The 13277-nt window shown below is 43.3% G+C and overlaps 1 protein-coding gene across 16 annotated transcripts in view; it reads left to right on the top strand.

The window, feature by feature from the left end:
- The window catches only part of DTNB (dystrobrevin beta), a 192365-nt gene that overhangs the window by 70779 nt on the left and 108309 nt on the right, over window positions 1-13277 (top strand). The gene's annotated exons all lie outside the window — the stretch shown is intronic.

The following is a 13277-nucleotide window of genomic DNA, read 5'->3' on the forward strand; positions in this document are numbered from 1 at the left end:
ATTGGGAGCTCCGAGGTTTCTCCTCGCACCCCTGTGTCCATGGGGGCCTGCACGCATGCCCAGGTGAGTCTGTGGGGCGTTTAAAGATTTACAAGCATCTGTTTCTCTGAACTTCTGTACTGGAAGCCATTCCCATGGATATTGAAGTTCCCATCCTTTATGGCCGTGGTTTTTATTGGCATGCATAATTAATAGTGCCGGCCAGCCCGTCTCCCACAAAGCACAACGTTGAAAGTTTTTGCCCATCGGCTGCAGAGCTCAGCGTTCCCCTGTCGTGGGCAAGCACCCTCCTGAATCCAGCACCATGAACATGGGCACAGCACCACTGCTTTGTGTGCACTTTGAGTACACACACAGGTGCCGAGCTGATTTGGAGGCAGTTGAAGTTTCAGAAGGTGATGTGAAACTCTGACGAGCATGTCTTAATTACCGTCGGTGGATAGGTGCTTGCACACAGTTGTGAAATGTTGGCAACCTGTCATTTTTATCTTTTTGTGGTTTTTGAAACTTGCTGTGTTACCCTAAGATGCATAAGCATTTGGTATGAATTTATTTTTTGGGAATATGATCGCTTATTTTTGATTTTCATGCTCATTCTGTCACTGCTGAGGAATGGGATAGGCATTTTTAACCAAAATTACATAAATATGCATTTAAAAAATGTAAAGATTTTAACAGAAGGCAGATGACATTGCATTGTAAAAAAGGTTATGCAGTTGAACATGTTTAAGACAGAGATTTTTCCCAGACTTTCATATTCTTTGAATACAACACCTGGCACACTGAATTTTCCTTCAATTCCCAGTGAAGGAGGCATGTTTCTGTATTTCCTACAGTGGCTGTGATCGCTGTTTATTCAGAACATAAATGATTTTAGGTATCTCCACAGTGGTGGTTTTATTTGGTGGGTACCCCATGCTCATTTCCTTAATTGCCTTAGACTGAAATTCATTCCCTGTGTGTGTAGCAGATTGGGCTCCAGACTACTGAGGAACTGATGTGTGAGAGATCTTTATCCCACGCTGGGAGGATGATTCTTACTGGATTTACATGCCTTTCTTGAGCTGTTCTTGGAGGATGGGACAATTTTCTAATGTTTGATTCTCAGTCATTTTGCTGCTTTGCCCAAGCTAAGTGTTTATCTGGATTAACACATAGCAGCTCTTCACCAGACTTGGTAACAGCCTTTAATCTGTGGGGCTGGCATCCGTCTCAGCCTGATGGGCCTGTAAATGGGATTTTATTTTTTTGTCCTAACACCTTTTGGCCAGACTTCCAATTAAAGCATTCAGGGTAGGGAGGTTTGGATGCTCTGCATGTCTTGATTGTGGCTGTCCTTATTCTTCATGACAGAGCAAAGTTTTTCTGTATTTTGAAATCTTTTCTGTTTGTTTCCGTGGTAGGCTGGTGTTTACATTGTATAAATTGCCTGAGATATCTGCTCTGCCAAGCTGATATTCTAAAATTCTGGAATAATTTACTAGGGAGAGCTTGCTGGAGGTCTTCTGCTCCAGCTTAGAAGTTCAGTCTACCTCTGAGGTTCGATTACGTTGCTCAGGGTCACCTCAGGTAGGTTGCCTTCAAGCATGGAGGTTCCACGGCCTCCCTGGACACAAATGCCAATGCCTGACCACCACCACTCTGAGCAGATGTATCCTAATATCTAAACAGAACATCCCTTGTACCTCCACTGCATGTTATCCTCTGTGTGTGCTCCTCTTCGTACCCACCGGGCGGGTGGTCACAGCAGCCACGAGGCCCTCCTGAACCTGCTGCTTGCCAAACAAACCAGCTCCATCAGCCTCTCGTACGCTGCTCGCTTCAGACCTTGACCATCTTGGTGGCCTCTGCTGCACTCGCTATTCCATGTCCGGAGGAGCTTAGAGGAGGACACGGTGCTCCAGACCCTGTCTCACAGGGCCAGAGAGGAAGAATCCCTTCCCTTCACCTCCTGGCTCTGCTCTGCTCCAGCTGGCAAAGCCCAGCCCGTGGCCAGCCTTGCTGCTGTAGCTGCTGAGTTTGTGCTCCTCAGGACCCCCACGTCCTCCTGTGCAAATCTGTTTCCGAGCCAGCAGATTCTCACCCTGTATGGTTGCACAGGGTTATCTTGTCCGAGGTGCAGGACTTGGCCTCTCTGAGTAATGCAGTGGGCTGATATTCGCCCTAGGAAGCTGTGCTGTGGCTGCTTCTCTGGATTTCAGTATTGCCAAGCGTCGCTTTGGACATGAGGAAACTTAAAAATCCTCTCCCAGTAGGCGTTTCACACAGCTACCCTCTGTTTTCATTAACCGTGGTCCAGGTCTGAGTCCTATCACTAAGACTAGTTTCGTGATGAAGGGTTGTTACTGTCTTAATGACTTTCAATTAACTTTCAGCAAGTGAGTTTTACTTTCCCAAGTTTGTTTGGTGATGAACAGCATTTATTAAAATGCTGAACATTCTTTACAAGCAATGGCAAAAATTTGTGCCTTACACTACCTTTAACTCGCCCTTTAAATGTTAACATATTTAACTACCCAAAATGCTTTCTTGCACTGCATGGGGAAGGAAGAACCTCATAGAGCAGTGTATGAGTGCTGCTGGAGGCTTCGAGTATCCCTCCATGGTGATGCAGCTGGTGTTCGTGATCCATTGCCCCACAGCCCGTGTGATGATGTATTGAATTATTCCTGATCTAGAAGGGTTTTTGTGAAGAGTCATAGTCTGTTAAATTTTATGTGTTTATGAGTTTATTTTTAATTTAGTTTTTATGTGCCGTTCTGTGAGTACACACATTTGTTACTACTTGAGATAAATCTCTGCTTGGTTTCAGGCTGGTAGAAGGTTGTTAATGGTTGTTAAGAAGGTTGTTAATCCAGCAAAAGAAGGAAAAACTTCCAAGTAATTTAATTATAATTATGTATATATATATATTTATATACACATACACTTCTTGTTTATTCGTACAGCATATCAGTCTTACAGTGCTCGCTGCACAGTGTTAGTACAGAAGTGTTTGCTTTTGCCTGTGGCTTGGCACTGTGGCATTGCCAGGTTAGCACGTTATGGCCAAGGTAGTAACGTAACAGCCAAGGGAAGCAGCAGTGACCTTTTCTCTTTGGTGCCCTAGATCCAGACCTGCTGGAGTTCTGCTTTAGGCAAACCTAAAGCCCTCGTCTCAGTTTGGAGTAAGTGGGTGGAACGTAAAATTTCTGTATTCGGGTCAGGCTCTGTGATGCACTCATCCATCTCTGATACTTAAAATTTATGAATTGCATATTAATGTTCTCTTTTAGTTCAAAATGTCCAGGGGTTTGCATTTTACTTGTGTGAATTGGGTGCCTATGCTTGTATTTCAGTCACTGCCTTTCTTTCTGGTCTCCTTGCTCCCTTCCCTCACGCGGCTTCGAGGGGGCAGCCGGCGGGTCCCCTTCTCCCCTCCAGTCAGCAGGAGATGATTTCTGGTGTGGCATGACACACCAGTGGCACGTCTGCTGCCTTTGCTGGAGCTTGGCACCCTGCCGTGACAGGAGAGGGCCGGGTCGGGCCCAGCAGGGCTCGGAGGCTCCCCAGGGCCATGCTGCGGGTGGCCGGGCATGGGATCTGCGGGGCCTGAGGCGGCCCTGCTGCCAGGCCCAGGCTTCCCTGAGTGAGCACTGTGCTTTGCCCTTTAATTCAAGGGGGGAAGGAGTGAAATGTAAGGCTGGTTGTTTGTTTGGTTGTTGTTGGTTTTGTTATTGTTACTTTTTAAAACCAAGCCTGCTGCCTGTGCCCATGCTCGGTGCTGTCCCTCAGGAGCCCCCCGGGCTCCCTGTGGTGCTGTGGGGCACGGCTGTGTGGGCACGGAGTGGGGTGGGTGCAGGCCCCTCCAGGCTGTGATACAGAACCACAGAGTCATCTAGGTTGGAAGAGACCTCCAAGATCACCCAGCCCAACCTCTGACCTAACACTAACCAGTCCTCCACTAAACCATATCCCTAAGCTCTACATCTAAACATCTTTTAAAGACCTCCAGGGATGGTGACTCCACCGCTTCCCTGGGCAGCCCGTTCCAATGCCTCACAACCCTTTCCGTAAAGAAGTTCTTCCTAACATCCAACCTAAACTCAATACCAGTGATACCACACTGAATGCCACATTCACGACACAAGCCAGTATTAATGGGCCTGTCATAAAGACGCAGCAGAACTTACCGTGACATTTCATCCTGGTGAGTAATTTACATGTTCCCAGTTACTGGGAGTGTGATGGTGGAGCTGGGTGCCAACTCTGAGCAGCCACCTGAGGTGTGAGGCAGACAAACCAGCAAAAACCCAGCCATGGCTGGGTGTTAGTGGCTGCAAACAACACGCTGCCCCTGCTGCCATCGGCTCTCGTCACAGAGCTCGGGGATTTGCTCCCTGCAGTACACAGCTTTTTGTCAGATCTCGGGTATTTGTGTATGGTCTCAGATTTGTGGTTAGTTCTCAACTTTTTATCGTGTCTGTTTCATTTAATCCTGATCATCTTAACAGAAGCATATGCTGTAAACTGTTTTGTAAATTACAGCAAAAAATTAAAATAGTCTGTGCATCGTTTTGGCAGCTCAAATAATGTAAATCTCCAGAGGATGGAGAAAAAAGTTGAAACCTTTGGTCCCCTCGCCCAGGCAAAGCCAGGCTGGCTGACAGGAGCTGTTAATCTCATCTTTGGTACCCAGTCAGGTCTGCACCATTATTGTATCCAAATGCATTTGAAATGTTTCCTTTTGGCAAATATTTAGCCTGCTATTTTTGAATTATAGATCTTTGACTTAAATTGTTGTCGGATTACACTTAGATGGGTTATGTTTTATGCCTTTCTTCACATCAAGATAGCTTTTGGCAGGATTACTACTCAGTGCTAGTAGGAAAATTAGTCATAGTTAAACAGATGTAAAAGCTCCATAAGGGCTTGTAGAAAACTTAACTCAAAATATTCCAGGGAAGTAGAGATCACATTTCTCACTCCTAATCACAAACATAAAACCAACACTTTTGAGTAGTATAAGAACAGAAATTGGCCATTTTCTGCTGATTAAAATAACAAAGAGAACAAACCAGTAATCGATCTGTAATATATACATGTAATTTTTGTTGGGAAGTTGCTCACATGATTTGCACCGGAATGGAGTGGTGAGATCCAATTTACTACTACAGTTATGTTCCCTTTCTATAGGAGGAAAATGTTGGCTCAGCATATCCGTGGATGTATTTGCCCTTGGTGCTCTCATTGGAGGAGTGTTAGCAGCTATTTTTAAACAATTCCTAATTTTTTCTTACAAATACAGTGTCAGAAAGTAGTGCATTACAGTGAGGAACTGCTGACAGTCATCTGGCACTTGGAATTTTACAGAAGTCTGCAAAGTCAGTGTTCAGTGCCTTCCTGCAACTGCAGTCATAACCATTATTTGAATTAAGATATCATAATTTTTCAGAAATATTTAAACAATACTGTGATCTGGATATTTTAGGGGACTGGTAAAGGATTACAGAGAATTTTTTGTCTGGTTCTTTGCCACCTAGGGATAACTGTAAGTACATTTCCGTTCTCAGGTTTGTTTCAGCTGTGCATTGAACTGGTTTGTCCCACAGGTACAGGTTTCATCTGTTTTCTTTTGTTGCATGTGCAAAAACAAAGAAAAATTACACAAGTAGCAGAAACTTAGATCTGTCTCCTTTACTGAAGGTAATGTGCATTTTTACAATAAACTTTATTTTCTATTTAACAATAGAAATAGCAGGTAATGTTTTCCCACTTTTTTGCTTTTCACATTTGCATGAAGGTCACTCACGCTACACTGAAAGTAGAATTGGTCTTCAGTGACTTTGTGCAAAAGCGCAAATCAGACAAAATTGAGATATTCAGTTCCAAGCAATATCTGCCTGTGTGACAGAAAGCCCTTTTTATTTGAAACTGAAGAAGTCTAAATAGTTGCAGAATAGAAATAGAATGTCAATAATTCAACTCTTTTCAAAATTTTCTCATTGTAACAGCATATTTTAAATATTGTGGTTTCCGGGTTTAAAGCAGAGCGACACTTTAAAACTTTTTATTATGGAGAGGGGGGTTAGTTTCTTGTTTCCTAATCCCAGTTCCTACCCCAGATTAGAAAAACAAGCAAAAGAAGAAATCACCCTCTATGGTAAGATGTAATGTATTCTTGGTATAGTGTGGTATACATGTATTCCTACTTTTTATAGGATAGTTTTTCAAAATACACGCAGCAGGAAAAGCAGGAAATGCGTGTTGCATTGATAAGTCATTCTGACAGAAGCTGCTACCTTGCAGCTTCTCATGGCTGCTTGTTAGCTGCTGGAGAACGTTGGCCTTGGTTGCCTGCCAAAGTGTGGCTCTGAATTTGCATCTTTCACCTCCTGAATCTGGCTGGTAATTCCAGCTTCTGAGTCTGATGGGTTTTGTATCATAGATTTACATTCTGTCATTGTGTATATATATGACAGAGAGAAGTTTCCAAAACTTGTCCTGCTGTGAAGTTTTTCCCTTACATTTTTGAGCAAAAGAGCTCAAAACACATACAGAGATGCTACTACAGTTATTTCCTTAACCAGAGTTCATGGAGTCTAAATGAGTCATCCCAATCATTTAACTAGAACCACAAAGAGACTGGGAGATTTCTTTGAATTATTCCCTGTGCAAAGCAGAAAATATATTAAAAAAATAGGTATTTTATAAAAATAATTAACATTTATAACAGATGGAATTTGCCACAGTCATGAAAGTTCATGTGCTTTATTGCCCTCGTTATTCAAAATCTGCAAGGATATTTCTAAGTAGAATTTGTTCATTTTAGTTTCTGTTCCTTGGAGTTTGTTATATCCGTGCTGTGTACTGCTGTGTGTTTTTATTACAAATAAGCTAAATGTACGTGTAGGTTGCCATCAAACCACCACTTATTTTGTCTGCTAAGTAGGAGGTTTGGAGTGAGGATTATCTCTGTGAATTGCATGTTTTCCAGCTTTCAGTCGTTCCTGTGTTTCTTCAGTGAACCATCCCTGATTTTCAACCTCCCTCCTGAATTGCAGTTCCAAAAATTGAATGCAATTCCGTTTGTGTTCTTACAGTGCCAAGTGCAGCAGAGCCCCCCCTCAGTTCCCAGAAATTGCTCCTCCTCCTGCGCGTGGTTATTGCATCTGGCTGTTCTGCTCCAGCGGCACACCGGGGATGCTTGCTTAGCTGACTGCCACGAACCCTCATGCTCTTTACAGCTATTTTCCCAAGATGAAGTCTGTTTGCATCCCCAATCTGTTAGTTCTGTGAAAAGGGTAATTCTAACACCCCTTTGCTTTCTGTTGTGAAGTTTAAGTTGTCATTATGAGCTACTGCATTTTTAAATAGGTTTTCCTTTACTTCGTTGGCCTGCCTTCAGTGCCTCCTATTGAACAGATGTATTGATCTTATATTTTACTTACTCAAGCTTGTAGTCAGAGGGAGAAGGCAGCAGGAGATCATTATTTAGATTTGAATAATAAATGATGGGGCTTTTTATGGTCTTAGTTATATATAATGCATAGTACAAAAGAAGTAATTCATTTCTTCCTGCTTGGTGATAGATACCGAGTAATTAGAGGAGAGGAGTTTATACAGCAAATAATAGCAAAGGAATTGGCCTCTTAAGTAGTAGAATAAATTTGCTCAGTAGAGAGGACTCTGGAGAGAAAATTCACCCATCTTGGACTCGCTGTTAGGAGATGTATGGTGTGACCTACTGAAGTCCTGGCTGATGAATTTCGGAACACGTATATATCTGACACAGGTCCCCTCCTCTTTTAATTTAACGTGTGCCTGTGTTGCATGCTTAGCACACATTATCTACGTTAAGTCCTTGCCATTTGCACGTGAAGCCCTGAAATACCTGCCGGTGTGTTCCTTGAATCTCTATTCTCTTGCCTAGCCTGTGAGTTACGGGTTAAAGCTTGTGTCTTGCTTTTAGATAGTCTTGACGTATGCAGTTAAGGAAGAGAATAGCCACTGCTTGCGTAAAGGCAGCCTGAAAGCCATCAGGAAGTACACGAAGCCTGAGTATTCTGCTCTTACCAGCTGCCTGCTTGGCCCCTGAGCATGTGTGGGTTCGTGGTGACTTGCAGCTTGCTGTGGATTCGGGGCAGGCTGCTCCCTCCTGCAGATATGCCCCTCAGACTGAGCAGAGCCCACGGTGTAAGACCAAAAGGCAGCCTGATTTGGGATGCAGTGTGATCATGGGCATGGGTTGCTCAAAGAGGCTGTGAAGTCTCTGCCCTTGGGGTTATTAAAAATATGACCGGGCAGCCTGCTGCGGCTGGTCCAGCTTGGGCAGGGAGCTGGGACTGGGGGGTGTCAAGAGCCCTCCTCCAACCTCAGCAGGTCTGTGACCTGGACCAGGCAGCTGCAAAAAGCACCTTTGGGACACCAGGGGTGACCAAGCAGGCTGTTGGCAGTGCCAAAACCCCTCCGTTAGCTGGAGGTGGTCTGCCAGGACGGAGCCTGCCCCTTCCCATCTGCTCCCACCAGTGCCCGGGCTTTGCCTGGGTCCTTGCTGCTGGCCACGCGCCGTCCTCGGGCAGATTCCCGATGAAATGCTGGTGGCTGTTACATCAGAGAAAAAAAGATGCAAAGTCAAAGGAATAAGCTCGAGATCAAGTCCTAGTCCTGCATATACTGTTAATTGAGTCTACTTGGGACTGTTTTTTGCCGGTGAAGCCAGCTGGCTCAGAGCTGTTCTGTCCGTGCTATTCATCTTCCTTACCTTCCAGAAGAGCCGAGCCACATCTGAACGGCTTCCTGGGAGTAGTTCCTGGCTCCGTCTTCTCCCAGGAATTGCTGGGAATTGCTGCTTGACTCAGACCAGAACTGTGCTAGGGTCTGCTAACAATTTACACATGTAGCTGATCACGTTCCTGGATTTTGGAAGACTCCCTGGCACGGTTTCGCTTACTAAATATAAATGGGGCCAAACTGGCTCCGGATCAAGCCATCAAACTGCACTCTGAAGACTTGTCAGATATAAACAGTAGGAACAGTTTGAAAATGAGATGTGCTGGAGCTCTTCAACCTCAAGTCGGCAAATGACATCTCCAAATTTTTATTACAATTTTTGGAGGATTTGCAATGTGAGGGGGAAGATTTCAATTGTATTACTGACGTCATCCTCATAGAGCATTTTGCGTACACTAAAATGGCTTTATCCTCTCCCAGGGAGGGGGGAAGATCCAGTATGGCCTCAGACTGGAGAGTTTGGTGTGTGCTCCCATGCAAAACCCAACAGCAGTCCTGGAGCAAATGTCAGGACAAGCGGCTGGACTGCAGTGATGCAGATTGCTGAAGTGTGTAAGGAAAGCAAAGGCTGCTGTTAGGGGAAAAGAAGGAACGTGTATCTGGGGGCATAACCTTGATTGTGTCACTTGAAAAGCATCGCAGCGTTTGTTTTTGTGGGTGAAACCAGGTGGCACTGCTGGCAGACGGGGACTGTGCTTTACCTCGGGTAACCTCAGCCATGACTGTTCTCTGGGGAAATTCCCTTGGGTCTCTCCTGAGGAACAAAGGTAAGGCAGAGGAGCTGTGTCATTGCACTATTACCTAAATGTGTTGACATAGTCCTCCCAGCAATAAGGTGTGAGAAAAGCAGGTCACATTTATGCTGCTTTGAATCCTTCCTGATAGCTTATGGTAGAAAGAGATGAGTTTTCACAGGGTTGTTTGTGGAAATCTCCCCAAGGACTTCTCACGGTTGTTAAGCAAAGAAATGCCATTTCTTTACCCCCGTGGAAATGCCATGCAAGAGAGACCAAGATTTACATCGAATCGCATTGCACTTTACAGTCTGTGTCTTTCTTACCTGGAAGCATGAAGTAGCATAGGAAGCATTAAGGAAAAAAAAATTAATGCTGCATGTGTTGTTAGAAACAAACAGCTCCAATGAGTTTAAGTTCATCTTTCCCGACCTTCAGTATGAGAAATAATGAATCGCCCAGGAAAATAATGAACCTCACTTTGTTGCTTTTTCCAGCTGACACCTTGTCAGAGGGAAGCAAAAGGACTGTCGTGGCAGTTGGGACATTATTTTTACAGTTTCATGCCATTGTATTTCATCAACTGTTATTTATGGTGTTTTGTTGTGTTGTTTTTTTTTCCAATTAATAAACTGAACTAGGATTCCGTATGGATTTGAGCAATCTTCTTTTGTAACAAGCTTTAAGTTAATGCAAATCTTTAATATAAAGATCTTGACTAGTGTCTGCTAGCTGTGGTGCCAGCCTGCCTCGCACCTAGAAGTGCTAAACGCCTCCATACCTCTGCCTACGTAAATACACGTAGGTAAATATCCACCAAACTGACGTTTTTCTGTTAGATCTCTCCTTAAATTTCTGTCAGCATGGCTGTAAATGGAATAATAACAGGCAGAGGGTATGGTCAGCCACTCTCTGTAGTGTAGTGGGATTTAATATAACTATGATTTTTCATTTTTATACAGGTAACTTACATCTTTGACTTGTGCCTGCCTTCTGGTGTCGGTCAGGTCTTTGTTGTAATTCTTTGTAGTTCTCTTTGCACGAAGCAATGCAACCTGGATGGGCTGCGAGTGGGGCTCCTGAGCAGTAGGAGGCTCATAGTATCTGTTATTATCTTTATAGTGTAGGACTTCCCAGGTTATAGAGCAAAACTCACCTGTAAAGTTAGCAAATATATTCAAGACTTCATGTCTGTTCAGTTCATATGTATGTAAACACAGTAAGTGCAATTTAAAAGAAGTAACAGAAAAGACTGGCAGATATCATGCAGTTATCCCTATTTCTGTCCCTATTTAAAGAATAACTTAATTCTAGGCATTAGTAGATAATTAAGCAAATGCTAGTGTTTACTACACTGCTTATCAGTGCACCTGAAAATGACTCTTTTTTTCTTATATGCAATATACTGCCTGGTTCTGGCACACAAACATTGAGTAAAGGGAGGAAATATATGTCCATGCCAGAAGCTTAGCTGAGAATGCTTTGAACTCCTGCTGCTTGACATCATTGGGACCCTTCAGACCCTATTTAATTGTCCTTTCTGAGGGACAGTGAAATATGTTTGCTTCCAGAATTCCAGGTGTCCATCACTGGCTTCAGTCTCATCAATTCCAGGTCTGAAAGACAGCTTTTTTATATTTTTTTAATTGGATGCAGTTGCAACTCTTAACCCTCGAGTATAGATTGCTTTTCCTGAGCTTTGCATTTTCCAAGTCTCTGTAGACTGATGGGATCAAATATATCATGTCACTGTGCTGATTGCATCAGCAAGCTCAGATAGAAGCGTTTAGGGTTTGGTAAATTTTGTTTATTGTTGCTTTTTTTAGAGGTCCCTTTGCAAGGTGATTGTCCAGCACAGCAAAAAGTCTCCAGACTTGGTTGCTTCTATTTACTGAGCTTTTAGGCTTCTGGGGCCCGAGAGCTGTCCTGGGTTTGTTCTGGACCTTCACCAGCCAAGTCTAAATGAAGACTTAGACCTAGGCTTAATTGGGCTTTTCTTCAGAATGTGCAATGATTTCCCTACTTAGGAAAACTGTTGACACATTTCTTATTTCTCATTTTTAGACAAGATTACCGAGAACAGATGTGACAGCAACTTCAATTACATCTGAATCTCGTAGGTTTTTACAGGTAGGAGCAGGTAATTAAAGGGTAAATATTAATGATAGAAGTCAAGATCTTTGATTTAATTAGAGTTCTGGCAATAACTCATAGGAGTTTGGTGACATTTAGGAAAATGATGGGAAGATCTAAGACCAGGATATCATCCAGCCTGGGTTAGACCAAAGAGTTTAGTCCAGTATCTTGTGTCCAGTAGTTGCCAGAAGTGGATGCATGGAGAGGGAGCTGGTCACAGCAGAAGAGACAGGTAATGTTCATACTTAAACATGGTTTGGAAAAAATATAAAAAGACCAAAAAACTGCTAGGGCTGGAAAACTCAAACTTCTGTTGGCTTCTTTAAGATGATTTAAGGTGTTTTAGCTTCACAGAATCACAAAATTGTCTAGGTTGGAAGAGACCTCAAGATCATCGAGTCCAACCTCTGACCTAACACTAACAGTCCCCACTAAACCATATCCCTAAGCTCTACATCTAAACGGCTTTTAAAGACTTCCAGGGATTGTGACTTCCCTGGGCAGCCTGTTCCAGTGCCTAACAACCCTCTCAGTAAAGAAGTTCTTCCTAACATCCAACCTAAACCTCCCCTCCAAAATTTTACCCCATTTCTTCTCGTCCTGTCACCAGGCACGTGGGAGAACAGGCCAACCCCCACCTCACTACAGCCTCCTTTAAGGTATCTGTAGAGAACGATAAGGTCGCCCCTGAGCCTCCTCTTCTCCAGGCTAAAGCTTATATATTGGGCGTATGAAACCCATGGATGTATTTAATCAATTTTCAAAATGTTGTTACTTATCAAGGTGGTTACTGTGCCTTCTGATGAGAGTCGGTGCTCCGTTCATTTTGAAATCTTTGTAAAAGCTACACACATCAGTAAAAAGTCACAGTTCCCATTTAGTGCGTCTCCTGAATCTCCGTACCAGTTCTGATTTGGGGTTTTTGGGGTCTCAGGTGCCTGGATAGTTGCATTTTCTGGTGAGGCAGAAAAACCTCTCCTCAGTAGCTACTTTGTCTTGTTTATGTCGATAGGCTAACTCATAAGCATCTCAGAGGGGACATTCGGTTATGTTCCATTTGAATCAGAAATTGGTAAAATAAAACCAATCCCAGTTTCATAAAGAAGCTCTTTTGCTACTCCATTGGTATGGTTACAGCCTACTCCTGGTGTCACAACCAGTATGATTTTTCTGTCACGGTTATACAAGAAAATTCAGTGCCACCTTAACAGAGTTCCTGTTTTCTGAACAGATACTCCCTAAAAATGTATAAATGGCCTCAAGAAATCGTCTGGACTGGGACAGGCTTTATTGTAAGCAGTAAATAAGATGGAGTTGTGCAGTTAGGTATCTTCTAACCAGATGTCACTGTTTAATTTTTTTCCTTGTCTTTATCACTGTGAGCAGGGATTTAGCTGGAAAAACGAGGACACTGGTATTTGCAGAACTGGAATGAGCATGTGGAAATGTCTCATAATGATACCAAAAACAGATTGCGAGTGGTGAATTACATCCACTTTCCTTCTAAAAGAGCCATTTAAAAGCAATGTTGTAATAAAATAAAGAATTATCCTGACTCAAAATAATAGGTCCACGTAGGTGAACTTCTGTGGGATGACAGAAGATGTGTCCTTGTGTGAAATTTGTTACTTAAAG

The sequence above is a fragment of the Anas acuta genome, chromosome 3, assembly GCF_963932015.1.
Source record: "Anas acuta chromosome 3, bAnaAcu1.1, whole genome shotgun sequence".
NCBI classification, from domain to species: domain Eukaryota; kingdom Metazoa; phylum Chordata; class Aves; order Anseriformes; family Anatidae; genus Anas; species Anas acuta.